The 22,923-nt window shown below is 39.5% G+C and overlaps 1 protein-coding gene and 1 pseudogene across 1 annotated transcript in view; both read right to left on the reverse strand.

Annotated features, from left to right (window-relative positions):
- Positions 1 to 7,798: 7,798 nt before the first annotated feature.
- Positions 7,799 to 22,923, reverse strand: part of LOC141148373 (uncharacterized) — a 397,492-nt gene continuing 382,367 nt past the window's right edge. Inside the window, exon 14 of the mRNA XM_073635792.1 lies at positions 7,799 to 9,359. The gene's annotated coding sequence lies outside the window, so the exon portion shown is untranslated. The remainder of the gene's footprint in view (positions 9,360 to 22,923) is intronic.
- On the reverse strand, positions 20,150 to 20,402 carry LOC141147556 (small nuclear ribonucleoprotein F pseudogene; annotated as a pseudogene).

Below are 22,923 nucleotides of genomic sequence, written 5' to 3' on the forward strand. Positions count from 1 at the left end.
GGGCCGATGTTGCGACTACATTCGTTGTAAGTGACTTGTTCCCGAAGGTGACTTGTGCTTATTCGTACGGTTCTTACCGCCTAGTCGGTAAGATACCAGTGGTGTCGAGTGGAGGCTGTCATGAGTCGTAACATCGCGGATGCGACTGGGCTCGAATGAGGAACGGAGAAAGGCAGTAAGTACGGATGTGTGCGAATAACCGAGTAAGACCTACGAAGTAGTAGGTGGTTTACGAAGGGGAACATAAAGTAACGGTTCGGTAGCAGGAAAGCACAAGTGCTACCTGCGACAGTGAGTGTGGGACAATTGATAAAACCTACGACCAATCTCGAAGGACATGCAGTGAGTTGGTAGAGTCGGCCTCTGCAATGCATCTGATATGAATCAGTTTGTAAAACATATTAAATTAATCCGATATAAATCAGTAGTAAGGAGTATCTGATACAAATTGGTTGTAGAGTGTATGCCATCCCTTACTGTGAAACTGGACACCTATCAACCACCCATCCCCCCAGGCTAATCAAGTGCAGAGAAGGCACCAGGTGGGCTCAACCACACCTCAATCAGCCACAGAAACCTATACAAACAATATATGCTGATCTCCTAGTGAATGAGATGGCAACCCCATGGAGCATGAATTTTTTGAGCAGTGAAGCCTATTGCGAGTGATATTGAGAACGACCTACAGTGACTGGAGGCTTGGGTCTACGAATGAATCGTATATTTGTCAGAAGGAACTTTACGAATGTACTATGCCTGTGCCGAATGATGTCGGGACATGAGCGACAACAACTCCGGGGCAGGTTTTTTCACGAAAGGGGTGCAGGATAAGAAGCATAATAAACCGCAAGATTTTGCACGTGACACAAAAGTTTGGATACTACCTGCGACCGTGAGTGGGAACCGCCGACGAAGACCACGAATGAAAAGCCGGAGTGCACCTGCGACTGAATGCACAGACTGCCGAACGTGAGGTGAGCTGGGAAGAGTCAGCCCTGTGATGTGAGTTACCGCGCACTGGAACCGACACAGACCATCCTGGGTGGTCTGGTTAAATACCCTCCAGGCTCCTCCCATAACTTCAGGCCGGTAAACCGGCCTTCCTATATATATATATATATTTTATTTATTTATTTTTTTTTTCTATTCTATTCTTTTCTATTAGAATTTGATTTCATTCTATTTCTATATAACTATTTTCCGAAATTCGAATTTTGTATAGAATGAATTTGAATTCAAATAGAAAAGATTAGAATATAATAGAAAATAATAGAAAAACAATAGAACAGAACAGAATATATATAACCATCTTCCGAAATTCGAATTTCGTATAAAATTAATTTGAATTTGAATAGAAAAGATTAGAATAGAGTAGAAAGAATAGACTAGAAAAACAATAGAACAGAATAGAATAAGATATAATATATATATTATATTTTATTCTGTTCTATTGTTTTTCTAGTCTATTCTTTTATATTATTTTCTATTCAAATTCATTCTATACGAAATTCGAATTTCAGAAGCCATCTTCCGAAATTCGAATTTCGTATAGAATGAAATTGAATTTGAATAGAAAAGTTTAGAATAGAATAAAAAAGAATAGCATAGAAAAACAATGAAACAGAATAGAAAAAAATATAATATATATATATATTATATTTTATTCTCTTCTGTTCTATTGTTTTTCTAGTCTATTCTATTTCTATTATTTTCTATTCTAATCTTTTCTATTCAAATTCGAATTCATTCTATACGAAATTCTAATTTTAGAAGCCATCTTCCGAAATTCGAATTTCGCATAGAATTAATTCAAATTCGAATAGAAAAGTTTAGAATAGAATAGAAAAGAATAGCATAGCAAAACAATGGAACAAAATAGAAAAAAAATATAATATATATATAACCATCTTCCGAAATTGGAATCTGGTACAAAATGAATTTGAATTTGAATAGAAAAGATTAGAATACAATATATTATATTTTTTTATATTCTGTTCTATTGTTTTTCTATGCTATTCTTTTATATTTTCTATTCTATCCTAATCTTTTCTATTGGAATTCGATTTCATTCTATACGAATTTCAAATTTCGCAAAATGGTTATATATAGTCTACTTTTTCAAATTCAGTTAATGTTTTTTTCGAATGCGGTAGAATTTTTTCGAATTTTATAGTTTTTTTCGAGATTGGTAAAATTTTTTCGAATTTGACAGTTTTTTTTCGAATGTGGTAGAATTTTTTCGAATTTGATAGTTTTTTTCGAATACGGTCGAATTTTTTCGAATGCGGTCTAATTTTTTCGAATTCGAATACGAAACGAAACGAATTCCGAAAACGAATGTAACGAATGCAACGAATTTAACTAAACGAATTTAGTTAAATAACGAATTGAAACGAAACGAAACTAAATGAATTTTTTCATCCTGCACATGTCTAGGCAGCACAGTTCTGGACAGAGGGCGGGAGCTGGCAGAGTGACTTTTCATATTAGCAAGCTGGTGATTGGTTGCTTAGAACCACCCTGTGTGCTAGCAACCAATCACCAGCGTTTTAACATAAAAAGTTTGTTTGGCCATCTCCTCTTCCCGCCCTCCGTCCTGAGCTGTGCTTCCTCCTGGTCTCCGCTGTTCACTGATGACAGTGGTGGAGGAGGATAGAGGTGGGAGGGCGAGAGAGAGACAAGGATATAGATGGCGGAGGAGCCACGGAGTAGGACTGGCACATAGAAGGTGGGGGTCGGCGGCACAGAAACCTGTTCGCGGGCGACAGGTGGACTAAGATCGACAGGTTGCTATGGTCATAACAGATCATGTATTGCTATACATTGCAAATACATTGCAAATTTGCAATATAAAAAGGATGTACATTCTCTAGGCTATATTTATATGGACCGGTACGCATGCCTGGCCTGAGCAAATTCCAATACAATGTGGAGCTGAATATGATCTCTTTTGTCTTTTATAACACCTATACCTTTCAAGCATAGAGAATGTACATCTTTTAATTTTGCAATACATCTGTTATGGCCATATTTTGACCTTGATTGAAACAGCTATACAGACTGTATAGCTGTTTTCATCAAGATCAAAATATGGCCATAACAGATGTATTGCAATACAAAAATATGTACATTCTCTAGTTTATAAATATCCTCCTAACTGGCTGCTGTTACCTGTGGTTCCTAGGGGTTCTTATGTTGCCTAGGCACTGGCACTGCAGCATATCACTGGGCGGCTCGGCCACTGACTGCACTTGAGTGGGCGGATCTTTACACACTACACACACAGGCAGGCGGCCAATCACTGATGAAGAGCGCGGAACGGCCAAGCGGAGGACAGTGTCAGTGCCAGGAGTGGACAGAGGCTGACTAAGTGGATGGATCTACACACTAGGCAGGCGGACAATCACTGAGGAGCGCAGAGCGGCCAAGCTGCTGAGCGGAGGACAGTATCAGTGTCACTGTCAGGATAGCCAGCAGAGTAGCGGAGCTAGAAAAAAGTCTGCGGCGTGGGTGGGTGTGGTGAACACTTCAACACAATCTTGATGATTCCAGGGGGGCCATTGCCCCCCCCCACCCCTACTTGCGGACCCCCATGGACGGGGATGTTGTGTACCATAACCAGTCTCTTGACATGTTTGACATTTTATTGGAAATGGTTTGATGGAGATTGAAGTAATTACAGCATCAGTGATCTGCCCAGGGACATCATAATAGAAAAAAGTGATATCTGAGGAAGTAAAAACCTAAATAATGTCCATACTCTGACAATAGGACACTGTGTCAGTCTCTGTTACTGACTGGCAAAAGAAAAAGGAACGTGCTTCATAGTATGATGCTTAGTTGACATAACACGGATGGAACTATTAGGCTGTTGGCTCAATGTTGTTTCTGTGAACTATGCTGTAGGTGCTGCAATATTTTGTACTGTGTTCTAAGGTAGAAATCCAGGTTTACTTTAACTTTTAATAGTTCGGGCCAAGCTGGCCAAAAATAACTATTTTAATCACTAACTGAGGTGGCCATTGTATACACTGTAATATACTGTAGTGCATTTGCATACAGTTACAGCTAATTAAGTTCATAAGCATTATCCTAATCTTAGTTTGGAGGCAGGAAAGGCTTTTATTAGAAGCAGAATTATCTCATATATGAAAGCATACAAAAAAAGGAAGAAGCCCAAAGTAAATTAAATCAAGTAATTACATTACAAAATAAAAATGAATGGGATTCTGACAAAAGATAGTTTGATTTATACGGCACATAGGAGATTTAGCAATAAGGCTGGAAAGATGCTAGCCAGATTGTGTAAGGGTATTGGGCATTCTACTTGTACCTATATCTAAATTGAAGAACGCAGGTATCTATACTAGTTCCCCCAAAAAGATTATGTATATTACAGAAAAGTAACATTCCTCTTTATATGCAAGAGATAGGTTAGATCTTAAAATTGGGGAAGAATTTTTGTCAAACTTACCTTTATCAACTGTTCATCCCTCTAAACTGGGAAGATTAAATATCAAAATAACAGTAGAGGAAATCAAGAGTACGATTAAGTACAGTAAATAGTCAATAATAAATCCCCTGGATCAAATGAATTTCTCATTGAATTTTTTTAAATGACATGGGAAGATATTGTCCTAATCCTTATTCCCCTATATGATACTATGTTGGAGGAGGACCACACTTGCACTCTGGTTCAGAGACTTTTAGAAAACTCCTTCCTAAAAAGGAAAAAGACCCTGGCATCATATAGACATCATATAGACCGATTTCACTATGAAATATGTATTTTAAATACTCTCAAAAATTAAAGCTGCACATATGACTGATTTCCAGCTCCTATACAGTCTTTTCAATCAGGGTTTGTTAAAGGGAGGTTCGCTATTTCTAACATTCACAAAGTTATATCTGACCTGGAATATGCTAAAACCCTTCCTAAACTATTATGACTTTAGATGAAGAAAAAGCCTTTGGTAATATTGCCTTTGGAGTGCTCACCCCCTAAAGGGCCCACTGTTTAGATCCCAAGGTTCTTTCCCCAGTGAATGCCCTAGCATCCAGGTACACAGCAAAAATGGTCACTTTTTGGCTCAATAAGCAGTCTAGGGGTTTGTCTTTTGTAGATTTATTGCTGAATAAACTTGGATAGTGATGAAGGGAAGCATTGGGATACTCCAGTAGCACAGTATAATTATATAAGGACTCTCTTCACTATTTCAAACTTCTTAACATAGTTCTTCTAGTAGTAGCCAGGGGATTTTCCAGCACTAAAACTTTAGAGGAAATGTCATGAAACAAGCAAACACTGACACCAACGCTCAAAGAGTAGTAGCCACTACCAGTCGCTAAATTCCAGCACTAACCTCTTTATTTGCAATGTCCTTGGAACTGTCTGCCACCCAATCTCCACAGGAAAATCCTTAGTGAAGGAGAGACGAGCGATCCTTAATGAAAAACTCATAGAGTTTTCAGGAACATAGGCCCCCATGGCTCTGCCACAATCAGAACCTCTAATGAAACACTTGCTGATCTGAAGCTGGGATGCCAAGAAGGGCAGCAGCTCTTCAGGCTGTGGACTTCTCCTCCTGTGGGAAAAAGATGCCTCTGCTCCTGGTCTCCTGGTCTCAGGGTATTTATTCTCCCTCCTAGACAACATCTGGGCACTTTCCCCTCAGATTGGCTAGAGCTAAATAAATATTCAAGTGTTGATCTGACTCTCCTGACTCACTAATTTCCAGATCCATCCAGAAAAGAGGGGGAAGCAGTCAATTCTGCAACCAGTGGGACACAGAACAGACTAAAGTAATCACAAGCAGCTCCACTGATTACAGGAGGACCGTTACTAAATTTACCTAACCTAGCACCTAACTAGGAGGGTGCTACATCTTTAAATTGTTGTTTTGAGTTATGGACTTGTCTGGTAACAATTTTATTAAAAAAATCAATTGCTCTCCTTCAGTTAGAATTCATAATATGAATTATCTTTCAACACCAATTCAATTGATGAAAGGCTAGAACAAGAATGCCTGCTCTTATCACATTTATTTAATATAGCTATTAAATACTTTGAAAGGAGTCACTTTGCATGGGGGGCTTGTGAAACCCAGCTTAGGGGGCTTACGGGCACTGCCACCCCCCCCAAGGCCATGTAAAAAAAAAATAGAAAAAAATGTCCTTTAACTAAGTGCATTGTGTTCGGCAGTGGACACAGTGCACTATGGGAAGTGCCCTGTTAATCCAATCACAAGATTGCAGACGAGGCGCTTCATTTGCAGGGTTTTGACCTGCTTTGTGGCGCATTCCAAAGCGCCGAACAGCTTCCGCCCGTAGTATCACTATGGATGGGAGATTTGTTGTTTAAGTTAAGAGGTTACTTCCAGCTTCCCTGTTCCAGAGGGAAACTGGAACCTGCTTAGCATTGCATTTTTCTAGACAAAGGAGGTCCTATTCGAGATGTGTTTGCAATGAAAGCAGCAGGTGAATTTCATGCCTTTGAGCAGTACTGCCTCTGCCTTCAAGTTCAAAAGACAGCATTTGGCAGCAATGCCCATGCCATGGGATTACTATACTTTATTACTTTTATTACTTTATTACTATACTTTTTTTATAATGTAGAGCCTGGTATATGATGTACAGAGCCCTGTGTATAATGTACAGCCTGGTATATGATCTACAGAGCCCTGTGTATAATGTACAGCCTGGTATATGATCTGCAGCGCCCTGTGTATAATGCAGAGCCTGGTATATGATGCACATAGCCCTGTATATAATGTACAGCCTGGTATATAATGTACAGAGCCCGGTGTATAATGTACAGCCTGGTATATGATGTGCAGAGCCCTGTGTATAATGTACAGCCTGGTATATGATGTACAGAGCCTGGTGTATAATGTACAGCCTGGTATATTATGTACAGGACACTTTTAAGCCCTTCATCGCCCTCAAATTTTTATCCCCTTCCCTGTCATTTACACAGTAATCAGTGCATTTTTATAGCACTGATCGCTGTATAAATGACAATGATCCCAAAATAGTGTCAAAAGTGTCCGATGTGTCCGCCATAATGTCGTCATGATAAAAATCGCAGATCGCCGCCATTACTAATAAAAAAAAATGAATAATAAAACTGCCATAAAACTATCCCCTATTTTGTACACGCTATAACTTTTGCACAAACCAATCAATATACGCTTATTGCGATTTTTTTTTTTTTACCAAAAATATGCAGAAGAATAAATATTGGCCTAAACTGAGGAATTTTTTTTTTTTTATATATATTTTTTTGGGGGGTATTTATTACAGCAAAAAGTAAAAAACATTGCTTTTTTTTTCAAAATTGTCGCTCTTTTTTTGTTTATAGCGCAAAAAATAAAAACCGCAGAGGTGATCAAATACCACCAAAAGAAAGCTCTATTTGTGGGGAAAAAAGGATGTCAATTTTGTTTGGGTGTAATGTCTCACGACCGCGCAATTGTCAGTTAAAGCCATGCAGTGTCGAATCGCAGAATGTGCTCTGGTGAGGAAGGGGGTAAAATCTTCCGGGGCTGAAGCGGTTAAACCAATTTTAAATCAATGACAAGTATTGCATTAAAATCATCTTTTGTCTGAATAAAAAACAATTTATATTTTATTAAAATCCTTGCAGATGTCATTAAAATTGTCATATAGTTCATTAAAATCATTATACATTTCATTAAAATAATGTTATATTTCTTTAAATGTATTATATATTTCTTTAAAATCATCTAATTTTCATTTAAATCATTATATATTTCATTAAATCATCTTATATTTATTTAAATTCATTGTATATAATAATTGTATAGTCATTGTATATTTCAATAAAATCATTATAATTTTATTAAAATAATCTTGTATTTCATTAAAATAATCTTATATTTCCTTAAATCATTTTATATTTCATTAAAATCTTCTTGAAATTTCATTAAAAATCATTGCATATTTCTTTAAAATCATCTTATATTTCATTGAAATCATCTTATTCATTATTTCTTTAAAAGATAAGTTCAACTTTGGGAACATGTTACGTGTTCCACCCAATTTTAGGGTAGAACATGTAACATGTTCCCAGTGTTGCATCTTATGATCACTGGTGCAATGCTTTCCAGGCTTCTATTACCAAAATAATAAATGCACATTTTTTTTTACCTGCAAAAAGATGCGCATTTATTATTTTTTGTAGGAATGTGAACTTATTCTTTAACCACTTGCTGACCAGCCGCCGTCATAATACAGCGGCAGGTCGGCACGAACCCGTGAACTGTCGTAACTGTATGTCGGTGGCCGTAAGCGGAATAGCAGGCGCGCGTGCCTGCTGCACTGGGGGGGGTGCCGATGCTCGTGACCGACGGTTGCGATGACCGCCGGCCACGGGTGATCGCGGGCACAAGAGGCAAAACAGGGACGTGTGTGTGTAAACACACAAATCCCTGTTCTGTTCTGTGAGGAGAGAGAGTTCATGAGTTGCTAATAGCTGAGTTACTAATAGCTAGGAACCATGATCTGTCATTTCCTATAGTCAGTCCCCTCCCCCTACAGTTAGAATACACAGTCAGGGAACACAATTAACCTCTTGATCGCCCCCTAGTGTTTAACCCCTTCCCTGCCAGTGACATTTACACAGTAATCAGTTCATTTTTATAGCACTGATCGCTGTATAAATGCCAATGGTCCCAAAAATGTGTCAAAAGTGTCCGATGTGTCTGCCATAATGTCGCAGTCACAATAAAAATCGTAGATCATCGTCATTACTAGTAAAAAAAATAATAATAATTAAAAATGCCATAAATCTATCCCCTATTTTGTAGATGCTATAACTGTTGCGCAAACCAGTCAATATACGCTTATTGCGATTTTTATTATCAAAAATATGTAGAAGAATACATATCGGCCTAAACTGAGTAAAACATTTGCTTTTTTTTTATAGCAAAAAGTACAAAATATTGTTTTTTCAAAATTGTCGCTCTTTTTTTGTTTATAGGGCAAAAAATAAAAATTGCAGACATGATCAAATACCACCAAAAGAAAGCTCTATTTGTGGGAAAAAAGGACGTCAATTTTGTTTGGGTACAACGTCGCACGACCGCGCAATTGTCAGTTAAAGCGAAGCAGTGCCAAATCGCAAAAAATGGCCTCGTCATTGGGCAGCCAAATCTTCCAGGGCTGAAGTGGTTAAAATCATGTATATTTCATTAAAATCATTGTTTATTTCTTTAAAATCATTACATATTTCTTTAAAATAATCTTATATCCTTTCAGGTTGTGATTCAAAATATTTCAGAGATTATAATACAGATAATACAGGTGATTTTATCCATAAAGAATATAGAGGTCATGTCCTGAAATTAGAAAAAAAAAATTAGATAAAGACTGTGAATACATAGAACAGTTTACCAACATTAAAGCATCAAAATGCATACAAGTTTTATTAAAAGCAGTACTCCAACAACTGCAGTACATACATTTTCAATTTTTGAACCCCAATTACTAAAATCTCACAGAGGCTTTAAAAGCTAAGTCCACCTTTCTGACCATGTTTCGTCTACATCCATATTTAGAGTGTAACATGAAAGTCCACAGCCCCCACCTTCAAACCATCCCTTCTTACAGAATTGTGAGGTTCTGCTCTCCATCAGCTCCTGCCCTATCTGAATTTAGTTCAGCTGTGTGTTGCTCCACCCACCATCCACCTCATTCATTCACTGAATGAAAAATAACTACCACAGCAGAGGAACTTGTAGTTCTCAATGGAGCACACGTGTGGTAACTTTTCTACATTCATAGTCCATTGAGACTTCCTCCAGCCCGATAACCAAAGGTTCATTACTGGGCATGGACCTGCCCTGGAGGAAAAGTCTGCAGAAGCCAAAGCATTGCACCCTGACTACAGTTGCGAAACCCTGCAGGCTTTAATGCAAAAACATAATAAATGGACATTTTTTGCTTTTTTGCACCAATGGTTCATTTATTTTTATTTTTTTTCTGTAACAGGTGCAATTAGCCATTACAGTTTGTATTTAATTAAATAATGATTAATAATAGAAGAAAATGTATTTGCTTTCATTTAATAATGATTTGTAATGCCACCATGCAGGTCCTTGTTCAGGCACTTCTTGGTGTAGAGTGACAACGATCGGGAATTCAGTAAAGTCACTTTTTTGGCAGTATGGCCCTTTTAGCATGGTCTGTGCAACGCTGTATCCAGGCCTAGGCCGACAAGTAGCGCTAGTCTTATGGGGTGGACTGGGCTGAGAGGCAAATTAGTCCAGTGCCCCATAAAGCGGCCGCACTGCTTAGTCCTCTCCATAAAATTATCAGAAATGTGTGCTTAAAGTAGAACTAATGGCAACACTTTTTTTTTTTTTTATCATTTTGGATAGAATAAGGGAGGGTTATAGCCCATGTCAGTTTGTTTTTTTACCATCCCTGTCCATTGCAGAGATTTCCCTTCACTTCCTGCCCCATAGCCAAACAGGAAGTGAGAGGAAATCTATGCAAATTAAGGGAATCCATTGCCCCCCCCCCCCAGGCCCTCAGATCTAGTGTCCCCACTCGAAAATTTCAGGGTGGGTCTTAAACAGCAAAGGGTGTGGCCTTAATAGGAAGGGGTGGGTCATACTTAAATTAGGGGGTGCATGAGTTTAGTCAGGCCTAGTGCAGTACAAAACCTAAATACACTACTGGATCTGTGCCTAATTTATGAAAACCTTACACCAGTACCATGTACTGTCACCTATGTCAGAATCAGGTACTTCATACTACTACTAATACTTATAGCATCTTTCTTTATGGTTGGGACAGATTACAAAATAATTACTGCCAGTTCACAGATAAGCATACCGGCAGTAAATAAGACTCAATAACTCAAAGTTGGCATTTGGGGGGGGGGGATTGTTGTGTGTTCATAACTTTGATAATATGTTTGAATGTGTTTTACATTTATTTCATTGGTTACTAGGATAAAGGTTGTCCTAGCAATCAATGATGATTCATCACACTAAACTGACAGAGGACAGAACGTATGGGGAACTCTGGGAGAATAGTCCCCCTTTAGGTCTGATTTGCCAGTGATTGGCAGTGGGTGGAGCTTGATGTGGAACTCTGAGACTAGTTCCTCATCAGGTCCCCCTTGCCAGTCATTGACAGTGCATGGCAGTGGACAGATTCGAAAGCCACTATTGGACTAAAGAGCAGATATGGATCCTCTCACTGCTGTGTACTGTCAATAAAAAGGAAATCAAACCTAACAGGGAACTAATCTCTCAGTGCTCCATCAGGTTTTTCCTACTCTATTACAAATATCCCTGGCCATGCAGTATGGAAACTCCTGCAATCCTATTGACAGATTCATGGAGCGGTCTCTGACAGGCCCATGAGTCAAGCACAAACACCATCTCTTTCCATAGTGAGGGATTAGAGCCTATGTCCCTGTTGGTGAGATTCCTCCTCTTTATTTGTCCTGGTGACTATCATCACTGAGACTGAAAGTGAGGGGAAATCCAAAATATTGAATTGCCTCCAAAATAGAGATGAAATCTTCCAGCAGGGATACTTTTGCTGGTGACAAGGTATAAGAGAAGATCAACCTTGCTTCTTATTGAGTCTACACAGATTGACAAAACAAAACAAAACAGAACTGACAGTTTTATCCATTATCACTCTATACAAAATGGAAAATTGTTTTCACTTTAGATACACTTTAACCCTTTCACTGTCAGGGCCTGCTCTGCACCCTTTAACCTCAGATGCCCAGAACAGTTTTGTTATTTTGCCCCTCTTTTCCAAGTTTCATTTTGTTATCTAACAGTTTTGTAAAATACCCCCAGAACCATACATTTCCTAATAATTTACTGTATAAAAATACACCTCAGTCATTATTAGCACACACAAACACAAGTTACAGAACGCCCGCTAAATCTAAAAGATAAAACTGCATTCATTAAAAAAAAAAAAAAAAAGGGAGCCTAGCGGAGCAGACATGCATTGTTAGAGCTCCACACCGCTGAGGAGAGAAGAGAAGGACAAAGCGGAGCCTGCAGGCTCAAAAGGTATCCATTTGAACCTTTTTTGCCCCAGGGAACAAACTGTGAAAGTTTGGGCAGGAAATATGGTACTGGGAGGAAACCGTGGCAGAAATAAAAATCACCTCACAAAGAGCTCACAGGCACTCACTGCAGCTGAAGCAGCTTCAGTCACCTCACAAGATACAGCATCAGGGCGCTCTCACAGACAGAAAATGTCACAGCAAGACTCTCCATTTGAGTCAGATACAGAACAAATCCTCTCACAAACTTCTCCACAAGCCTCCTCAGCACCCCCAGTAATATTATTACAATTTGAAAAGATGCTTCATAAGGCTTTAAAACAAACCTCAGACCAAATAACAAAAAGCCTAACCAAAGAAATAAGAGAGCTGGGAAACCGCACCGCAGCCTTAGAAATAAAAATGGATGAAATTGAAATTACAACCCAAGAAAATATAACAGAATTGGAACAATTAAAAAAAGAGAATTTAATACTTCAAACTAAGCTCAAAGATTACGAAAATAGAGCCAGACGTTCAAACTTACGCATAAGGGGAATACCTGAAACTGTGACAGACCTGCAATCTACTATTACTGCTCTATTACAAGAACTAAAGCCAGATATCCCTATTGAACGTTTAGAACTGGACAGAGTACACAGAGCCCTCACAGCCAAAAAGAAAGATGGACCCCCACGTGATATAATCACAAAATGTTATTATTACAGAACGAAAGAACAAATACTAATTGCTGCAAGAGAAAAAAAGGAACTTAATTTTCAAGGACACAATTATCAAATTTTTGCTGACCTATCCCAACTTACTATTACTAAAAGACGATCCATGAAACCCCAACTAATGGAACTGCAACGCCACAACATTATGTATCAATGGGGCTTCCCCTTTTCAGTCAGATTTAACTACCAAGGTACAATTTACAGAAGCAGATCAGCAGATGAACTACAACAAACCCTTTTAAAATTAAATCTGACAGAACCCACAAGCAGCAACACTCCCACACGCAGAAGAATGGCATCATCTTCACCTTCAGGCAGCACCCAGAAAATTTCAGAACAAAATGGGAATCATCATTCTCACAAAAGAGGCCGTTATGCCACATCATCCATGGACCAAGAAGATTCAATGGACTGACATCCTAATTCCTGATATCTCTTCATTTATTATACTAAGAGATGGTTCTCTATAAAAAACCTATATTTATAACTGAATGTAACTGCATTCTGATAGTCACACACTGTGTGGGATCATGTTACATTCCAGTTATATTTCTTATTACTTCTGATTCATATAGCCTTAGAATATATAAGTGAAATAAGGAAATTCTTGTTCAGTTATATATTATCAGGTAATAACAATAGATTTATTACTTTTTAGGACAAATATGTTCAATAATCCAGAAGTAATGGAAGCTTTTTCTTTCTTTTCTTAAAACAAATATATTATTACCTAACTAGTTCCTAGAATTATGTTTTTGTTTATTCTAATCTGAAGCAATACAACCTCAATTTTATGAGTTAACATATCTAAACAGTTGCATATGAATAAAATATGTAATTGTTTACTCTAAAAGGGTTAAAATCCCAAAATAATTCAAACTATCTTCATCAATACCAAAGTTATTAACAGTACCTTTCTAACTGAATTATTTAGCCTAGGGCAAGACTAACCATATACAACCACCCTGGAATAAATAATTTCAACAAAAACTATATTCTGCACTCCAATTAATGAAACATCATTTTGATGTCTTTTGACATAGCACTTCTCTCCTGTAAGCGGAAGATCCGTGTACCCCCATTAGCCCTCCTCATTCTCCCAACCATATTATGTGGTAGTGTGACGAAGGCACTTATTCCCCTGAGAGAGATATTTATTCTCTTTCACGGGTAAATTGTGATTACTTGCAAAAAATAATTTATACAATGTATCATCTAATCTCATATGTTTTTTGTTTACTCTTTACTCCAGAATTCACTGGTTTCTTTTCTATCTATTCATCTCTTCAGTCCACACAGGTTGATCTGCGCAGTCAGCTCTGCATAACAAAAAGTAAGTCAAAACTATTTGATCTATTGCCATGGCACCACTGAATATACTTTCCCTGAATGTTCAGGGAATAAATGTCCCTCAAAAAAGGACCAAAGCCTTCCGTACTTTCCATAACAAGAAGGCTCACATAGTATGCCTCCAAGAAACACACTTCACCAAAGATTCTACTCCAAAATATATTTCTCCTTTTTATCAACAAATTTACACGGCTTCTGCCTGTACCAAGCAAAGGGGAACTCTAATTGCATTTCACCGATCCACACCATTCACCTTATCATCAGAAATTAAAGACCCAGAAGGTAGATACCTGATACTCATGGGTTATATAATGGATACAGCAATCACGGTGATTTCCTACTACGCTCCTAACAAACAACCTACACCATTCCTCTCACATTTATTACAAGTGACTAATACACACAAAATAGGAACAGTGATAATGTGTGGGGATTCGAACCAGGTCCTCCTCCCATTTCTAGATAAATCACCTTTTACACCATCCAAAATAACCTCTAGATTACCTTTTTCTCAACTTCTTTCCAAATACAATCTGGTAGATTCATGGAGAGAAAGTAACCCAATGAAAAAGAAATTCACTTATTTCTCACACCCTCATCAAACCTTCACCAGAATAGATCATATTTTTCTAACAATAGGAATGATACCAGAAATTATTGCATCAGATATAATTCCGATTCCGTGGTCTGACCATAATGCAGTATACACTACTATAGCCTCAGCCATACCAAAAGCGCATGACCCAACGTGGTACTTACCGGACATAATGCTCAAACACCCACTACATCAGATGGCCATTGAACAAGCTTTAAAGGAATACATATCAATTAATAATACAACAGACATCTCCCCAATAACACTGTGGGAAGCTCATAAGCCTGTCTTGCGTGGTACAATACAAAGACAAATGGCACTATTTAAACGGGAACGCAAAAATCTAGCAAAAAAACTAGAACTCAATTTTAATGCAGCCTACATATCATTTCAAGATAATCCATCTCAGAGTACAAAATCTCATCTGGAAAAATCTAGATTGGAATACGATCTATTTCTCACTGAGTCAGTTGATAAATCCCTCAAACGCTCCAAACACAATTTCTACATGAATACAAACAAACCAGGTACATATTTGGCTCGGGCATTAAATTCAACTAACAAATCTTTCAAACCAATACGTTTGAAATTATCAAAAAATGTTTACACTTGTAATCCAGTTAAAATAGTCCATAAATTTCACTCACATCTCGCAACTTTATACAAGACAAACAATGAATTTAATCCTACAGAGGCTGAATCCTTCTTCTCAAAAATAACCTTACCTGAGTTATCTCAGAATCAAAAAAGCAGTTTGGATGAGCCTATAACTATAGATGAAGTTGCTAACGCCATAAAAGACCTAAAACTTAACAAAAGACCAGGCCCAGACGGCTACTCGGCTTTATACTATAAAACATTCTCAGAAATACTCTCTCCCATTCTCACTGAAACTTTGAACAAACTTCTAGATGGACATTCTTTTCGGCAAGAAACACTAATGGCAATTGTTTGTATGATCCCAAAACCCCTTTCTGATGATACTTCCTGTGTGAATTATCGGCCTATCTCTCTGTTAAACCTCGATATTAAATTATTAGCAAAAATAATAGCAAAACGCCTCAATAGCATTATAGGAAAATGAATACATAGAGATCAAGTAGGCTTCATGCCAAATAGACAGGCAGGCGATAATATACGCAGGGCAGTGTTATTGGCACATATTGCTAAAAAACTGAAAATCCCTTTATGTTTTCTATCTCTCGATATTAAGAGGGCATTTGACACAGTATCCTGGCAATATATGCAATATTCATTACAAAAATGGGGTTTTGGACCCCACTTTTTAACATGGATCAAAGCATTATATAATAAACCCAAAGCCTATATAAAATATGCTGGATACAAATCTGAAGCCTTTAATATCGAAAGAGGTACCCGACAGGGTTGCCCATTATCTCCCTTATTATTTGCCCTTATACTCGAACCCATGGCCCAATACATCAGAACAAACCAAACTATAACTGGCATTGAAGTAGGAGGTATTACACACAAATTATGTATATTTGCAGACGATATATTACTTTTTCTATCATCACCACAGGTCTCTGGTCCTAACTTAATACCAGCTCTTGATGGGTTTGCAGCCCTATCCGGCCTTATGATTAATCCTAAGAAATGCCTAGTGCTTAATATTTCACTCACAAACATGGAATTGATCCCGGCTAGGGCTGCACTCCCATTCACATGGGCAGAAAAATCAATCCCATATCTTGGAATTCATTTAACAGCATCTCATTCTGACTTATTCTGAACCAATTATCCTCCTGTATTAAGACAGATCACAAATCTAATAAAACAATGGTCGCAACTTCCTTTATCCTGGATAGGGAAGATTAATGCAATCAAAATGACTATTCTACCCAAATTGCTTTATCTATTCAGAGTCCTCCCTATTCCAATTCCTTCCTATTTTTTGAGAATAGTACAAAAAAGAGCAACTTCGTTTATATGGGGCTCTTCTAAACCACGTATACCTATACACACACTACATCTTCCCAAAAATAAAGGAGGCCTGGGATACCCTAATTTTACTAACTACTACAGAGCAGCACATTTGGCCAGTCTGTCCAAATACCATGCAAAACAGGAAATCCCATTATGGGTATTTATAGAGGCTTCAGAAAATGACCCTCTATTAATATCAAATTTATTATGGCTTGATCCTAAAGACCGCTTTAAAATTCATAATCCCATAACTAAACACTTCTTATCTCTCTGGGATAAACTAAAAACCAAATATCAGTTACAATCTCCACACAATCCTCTCCTTTCTTTTATCAGAAATCCGGCCTTTTCTCCGGCATGGATCTACCCAAATTCTTTTAAAGCTTGGACAACAGCTTTTTCTTCTTATAGCCTAGGCTATCTTTATGTAAAGCAACAATATCTTTTTTCAGATCCTCAGAGTTCTTTGCCATGAGGTGCCATGTTGAACTTCCAGTGACTAGTATGAGAGAGTGAGAGCGATAACACCAAATTTAACACTCCTGCTCCCCATTCACACCTAAGACCTTGTAACACTAACAAATCACATGACACTGGGGAGGGAAAATGGCTAATTGGGCCCAATTTGGACATTTTCACTTAGGGGTGTACTCACTTTTGTTGCCAGCGGTTTAGACATTAATGGCTGTGTGTTGAGTTATTTTGAAGGGACAGCAAATTTACACTGTTATACAAGCTGTACACTCACTACTTTACATTGTAGTAAAGTGTCATTTCTTCAGTGTTGTCACATTAAAAGATATAATAAAATATTTTAAAAAATGTGAGGGGTGTACTCACTTTTGTGAGATACTGTATGTTGTTCCACTAACTCTTAGCTGACAGATAGCTAACAAAACTGACAGAAGCAGTGTTGTGTATCATTCTAAATGGAATTTACTTCTGTAGAAAGTTTTCTAATAAAGCATATATGTATCAAAGGGAAAAAGAGCTTCACTGGTGGGCTTCTGAAAGCTAAGATGGCTCTGAACTCATGTGAGGGTGAAACGTTATTAACAAACACAAAACACATCACACTTCCTTTTTCTTTTCTGAAAAAGAATTAGTCTGCAATTGAAGAGAACAATTAAGGCTCCATTTACACCATGGCGTTCTGTTTTGCGGGCAGAATCGCCGCGATTCTGCACACAATTCGGAAATGCCAAAAATCATGGGACGCCCTTGCTATCCCTTTTACTTTGAAGTACAATTACTTCTTTTGGGTGTCGGGCATCCCTTGATTCTGTTTGAGCAATTTTACCACAATTTTACTGTGATTCCTTGGACGATAATCGCGGCAAGATCACAACGCGATTTGGTACCATTCAAAGTAAGGGGAATCTCAAATGCATCCTGGGATTTGCAGCATTTCCAAATCACAAGCAGAATTGCTGCGATTCTGCCCGCAAACTGGAAATGCCATGGTGTGAATGGAGCCTAATAGATGGCTCCTTAATCAACGCAATAATAACAAATAGACAGTACACTCCCCCCAGTATATATATATACCACTATTGTATATTGTAACATTTAACTCTTCTTTGAAGTTGGGCTGAATCCCCCCCCCCCCAGTTTGCCAGAACTCTCGAACATCGCAAAAGTTTGTACCCAAACCACGAACCCTATTAACTTGAAAAATCAAAAGTGATCATTTTGAAGGCTTATATGCAAGTTATTGGCCAGAAAAAGGGTATGGGGCCTGGGTACTGCCCTGGGGAAAATTTTTTTCAAAAAGATTGTTTTTAAAGGAGTAGTGATTTTAATGATGCTTAAAGTGAAACAATAAAAATGAAACATTCCTTTAAAGATAGTGCTGGAGGGGCCCCTTAGTTTGCCTGTAAAGTGGCACATCTGGACCATGTATAAACCTGCTGCAGCAAAACTGACATATATACAGAAATAAAAAGACATTTAAATTGATTTTCCCAGCAAGCTTACTTTTTTTTTGTAAACAACGGCTTGGGGAGCCGGTCTATATAATGAGGCCACAATTTAGTGCACTCGTAACAAGACTAAAGATTTTTTGGATACTTTCTGGTGTCTTTTTGGCAGAATTTGAATGGAAATAGCAAATTTTTGCACCACAGCGAGAAAACCTTATGTCAAGAAGCCAAATTACAGTACACTCAGGCCAAGATTAACAATTTTTTTTAAGATAAAGTTTGGTGTCTCTTTTGCAGACTTTGGATAGAAGTAACAGATGCAGAAAAATTGGGCTTTGGGTGTTGGTGGTGCCTTCACACCGTAACCCTATAGATGTACTTTTGAAAAAAATCTGTTTGTTTTGAAACTAAAAAATAAACAGATTTTTTTCAAAAGTACCTCTATAGGGTTACGGTGTAAAAGCACCACCAACACCCAAAGCCCAATTTTTCTGCACCTGTGTGATTTTTGTATGTTTTGTTAAGAAAAATACCGTATTTATCGGCGTATAACACGCGCCGGCGTATAACACGCACCCCAAGTTTAGGAGGGAATTTTAAGGAAAAAACTTTTAGGAGGGAAGTTTAAGGAAAAAAAACTTACATTTAAATGCCCATCAATGCAGCCTCATCAGTGTTCATCTGCAGCCTTTCCCCAGTGTCCAGTGCAGCCTTGTCAGTGCAGCTTTGCCCCAGTGCAGCCTTGTCAGTGCAGCTTTGCCCCAGTGCAGCCTTGTCAGTGCAGCTTTGCCCCAGTGCAGCCTTGTCAGTGCAGCTTTGCCCCAGTGCAGTCTTGTCAGTGCAGCTTTGCCCCAGTGCAGCTTTGCCCCAGTGCAGCCTTGTCCCCAGTGCAGCTTTGCCCCAGTGCAGCTTTGCCCCAGTTCAGCTTTGCCCCAGTGCAGCCTTGTCCCCAGTGGTCCGTGCAGCCTTGTCGCCGCCGACATACAAACGTTTAGTTTGTATTTTTAAACATGGCGCCGCGGAGCTCGGAGGGACTCGGGGGCGCTCGTTCAGCTGAACGAGCGCCGCCGAGGACACAGTGACTGGGCGGAGCCGAGATACACATAGCCGAGGCTTCTCGGCTATTCTCTGCGCCGTTCACAGTCACGCCCAGTCCCTATGATGGACATAACACAGGTCCAATGGCGGGACTGGGCGTGACTGTGAACGGCGCCGAGAATAGCCGAGAAGCCTCGGCTATGTGTATCTCGGCTCCGCCCAGTCACTGTGTCCTCGGCAGCGCTCGTTCAGCTGAACGAGCGCCGCCGAGTCCCTCCGAACTCCGCGGCGCCATGTTTAAAAATACAAGCTATGTGAATGTCGGCGGCGATCGCGGCGATCGCTCCGACAGATCACAAAATAGCGGGGATCGGCATATAACACGCACCCACGATTTTCCCCTTATTTTAAGGGGAAAAAAGTGCGTGTTATACGCCGATAAATACGGTAATGTCCAACAATAACCTTAAAAGAGAAGCTTCAAAATAAATTTAAAAAACCTAATTTGGTAATTGCTTTATTCTCTCATGTCACCATCTTCTTCCTCCTTTTCTACTCCTCGTATATACAATACATTATTACACCTTATTAGAACTTCTCCAAGATGTCCAGACAGACAATGCCCCATATACTCTTCTGTATTGCATTTTCATGTAGCCATCCACAGAGACCAGGTATCCTTTGTATTTCATACCCCACTTCAGTTTCACCATTACTGGCTCACCAGTAAGGCCATTAAGGAATGGTTTGGGGTTTAGTGGCAAACTCATTTTGCCGTTGAAGCCACCACTAATCTACAGACCAGTGAAAGTAGGAGAAAATTTCCCAGTGGAATGCTCTGAGAACACACCGCCAGAGAGAGCAGGAAATGGCTGAAGTACTCTTAATGAAAAGCAAGAATTGGCCTTTCTGTAAAAAATGTAATAATATATGCACCTGTCAAACAGGTGCAGAAAAATTGGGCTTTGGGTGTTGGTGGTGTCTTCACACCATAACCCTATAGATGTACATTTGATGAACGCAAGAATTGGCCTTTCTGTCAATTTTTTTTATTATATGCACCTGTCAAACAGGTGCCGGAAAATTGGGCTTTGGGTGCTGGTGGTGCCTTCACACCATAACCCTATAGAGGTACTCTTGATGAAAGCAAGAATCGGCCTTGTAAAAAATTTAAATGATATGCACCTGTCAAACCAGTGCAGAAAAAATGGTTCTTGGGTATTAATTGTGCCCATGAAACCTATACCAACAAATTTCTGCAAGACAAAATCAACACCCACAAAACTAGGCAGCCTAGAGAGTCTTGCAGAGATTCCAGATCCCAAAAACATTTAATCAGCGACATTCAGCATCAGGGAAGTGAACAACAAAGTTGATCGCCGCTCCAGGTAAGTGGCTCCACATGCAATTCAATTAAACAAAACCCTAGCTCGCTTGCCGTGAAGGACTGCTTGAAGCAAGAAATTGGATGCACACCGGCGTACTTGAAGTCCATTCATTAAAAATAATGATACACACCACGGTTGCAGAGTCGGAACAGAGGTGGACTAGTTTCGCACAGCTACACTGTGCTTAATCATCATGATTAAGCACAGTGTAGCTGTGTGAAACTAGTCCACCTCTGTTCCGGCTCTGTAACTGTGGTGTGTGTCATTATTTGTATGGAATTTTCAATAAATGGACTTCAAATACATTGGTTTGCAGTCAATTTCTTTCTTCAATCGGCATCAGGGGCTTGATAGCTGCTGCTAATCCAAGACTGATTCATTTTGTCAGCCAGTCAACTGACTCTGTAGACAGACACACTCTTTTATATGTCACAAAACCTCCAGCAACACCAAATGCCTGTTCGGAAAGCACGCTGGTTGCAGGGCAGCTCAGCAGCTCAATTGCATACTGGGCAAGTTCTGGCTACTGGTCTATTCTCATGACCCACTAACCCAGTGGATTGTTTATTGGAAAGCTCTCCATGTCTGTTTTCGCCCTAGATAATCTTCCACAATATGATGCAGATGCTGTCGATGGGATGTGGAAGCTGACCGCCCTGGGTGCCGAGAACTAAAAAATATTTAAATGCATCACTTAGGCTAGCCCCCTTCTCCACTGTCCCTCTTTTGACCAACAGAAGCCTCAAAAATACCTTTTCCAAGAGACTGTAACCTACAAGAGTCTGGAAAGGTGTTACATAAACTCTTCTTTAAAGTGTCCTCAAGATATTTCATCCTGTGCTCCCTCTGCGAGGGCAGGATGAGTTCTGCGACTTTCCCCTTGTAACGAAGGAAGGAAGGTTGCCAACCAATAATGATCCTTCTCCTTGATGCCACAAATTCTCGGTTCCCTTTGCAGGCTTTGATGAATAAGGGAGCCCATGTACCGCAAGTTTGCTGAGGCATGAGAAGCAGAGTCCTCTGGGTCACTGAGGGTTACACTATCTGGAACTGCCTCCCTCCAGCCACATACTACTCCTAAGGTTTCTGGTAATTGAAAACCATCCCTTAAGATTGATGTATTTTGTCCTCTGCTTCAATGCCTCCAAAACTGCCAGGATCCCCCCCCCCTCCCTCTGCTATTGTGTGTCCTGTGGCGTTGCAAGAATGGTGTCTGCATAAAGGGGGCCTTGAGAGAAAAGGAAGTCTTCTTCTTTCTCTTGCTGCTCTGCCTCGAGTGCCCTGTCCATAATGACATACAGAGTATGCTCCGGCAGGAACACAAGAGGGATAGTGTCATTGATGCTTGCATTGTCATGGCTCACCATCCTTGTCACCTCCTAAAATGGTGACAGTACAGTGCATGCATCCTTTATCAGCAGCCATTAGTGTGGGGAAAAAAATCTGAGCTCCCCTGAGCCTGTCCCTCTGCCATACTCACACAGGTACTTGTTGATGGCCCTCTGCTGCATGTGCAGCAGCTGCAACCTTGCTAAAGTCGAGTTCCACCTGGTGTCACAAATCAGGCATTTTACAGGCAGGTGGAATTCCCTTTGAATTTCAGCCAACCAACACTGGCTGTGTATGACCGCCTGAAATGTCTACAGACTCTTTTGGCCTACCTTAGAAGAGCTTGCAACCCTAAGTACCTGTTTAAGAAACGCTGCACTACAAACTTTAGGACATGTGCCAGGCATGGCACACATGTCAACTTTCCCTGCTGCAGGGCTGACAGAAGGTTAGTGCCATTATTGCACACCACCCCCCCGCCTCAAGTTTCCATGGTGTGAACCACCTCTGGGCCTGTACCTTGGAGAGTTGAAAGAATCTCTGCTCCAGTGTAGCTCCTGTACCCAAGACAGAC

The sequence above is a fragment of the Aquarana catesbeiana genome, linkage group LG06, assembly GCF_042186555.1.
Source record: "Aquarana catesbeiana isolate 2022-GZ linkage group LG06, ASM4218655v1, whole genome shotgun sequence".
In the NCBI taxonomy this organism is placed as follows: domain Eukaryota; kingdom Metazoa; phylum Chordata; class Amphibia; order Anura; family Ranidae; genus Aquarana; species Aquarana catesbeiana.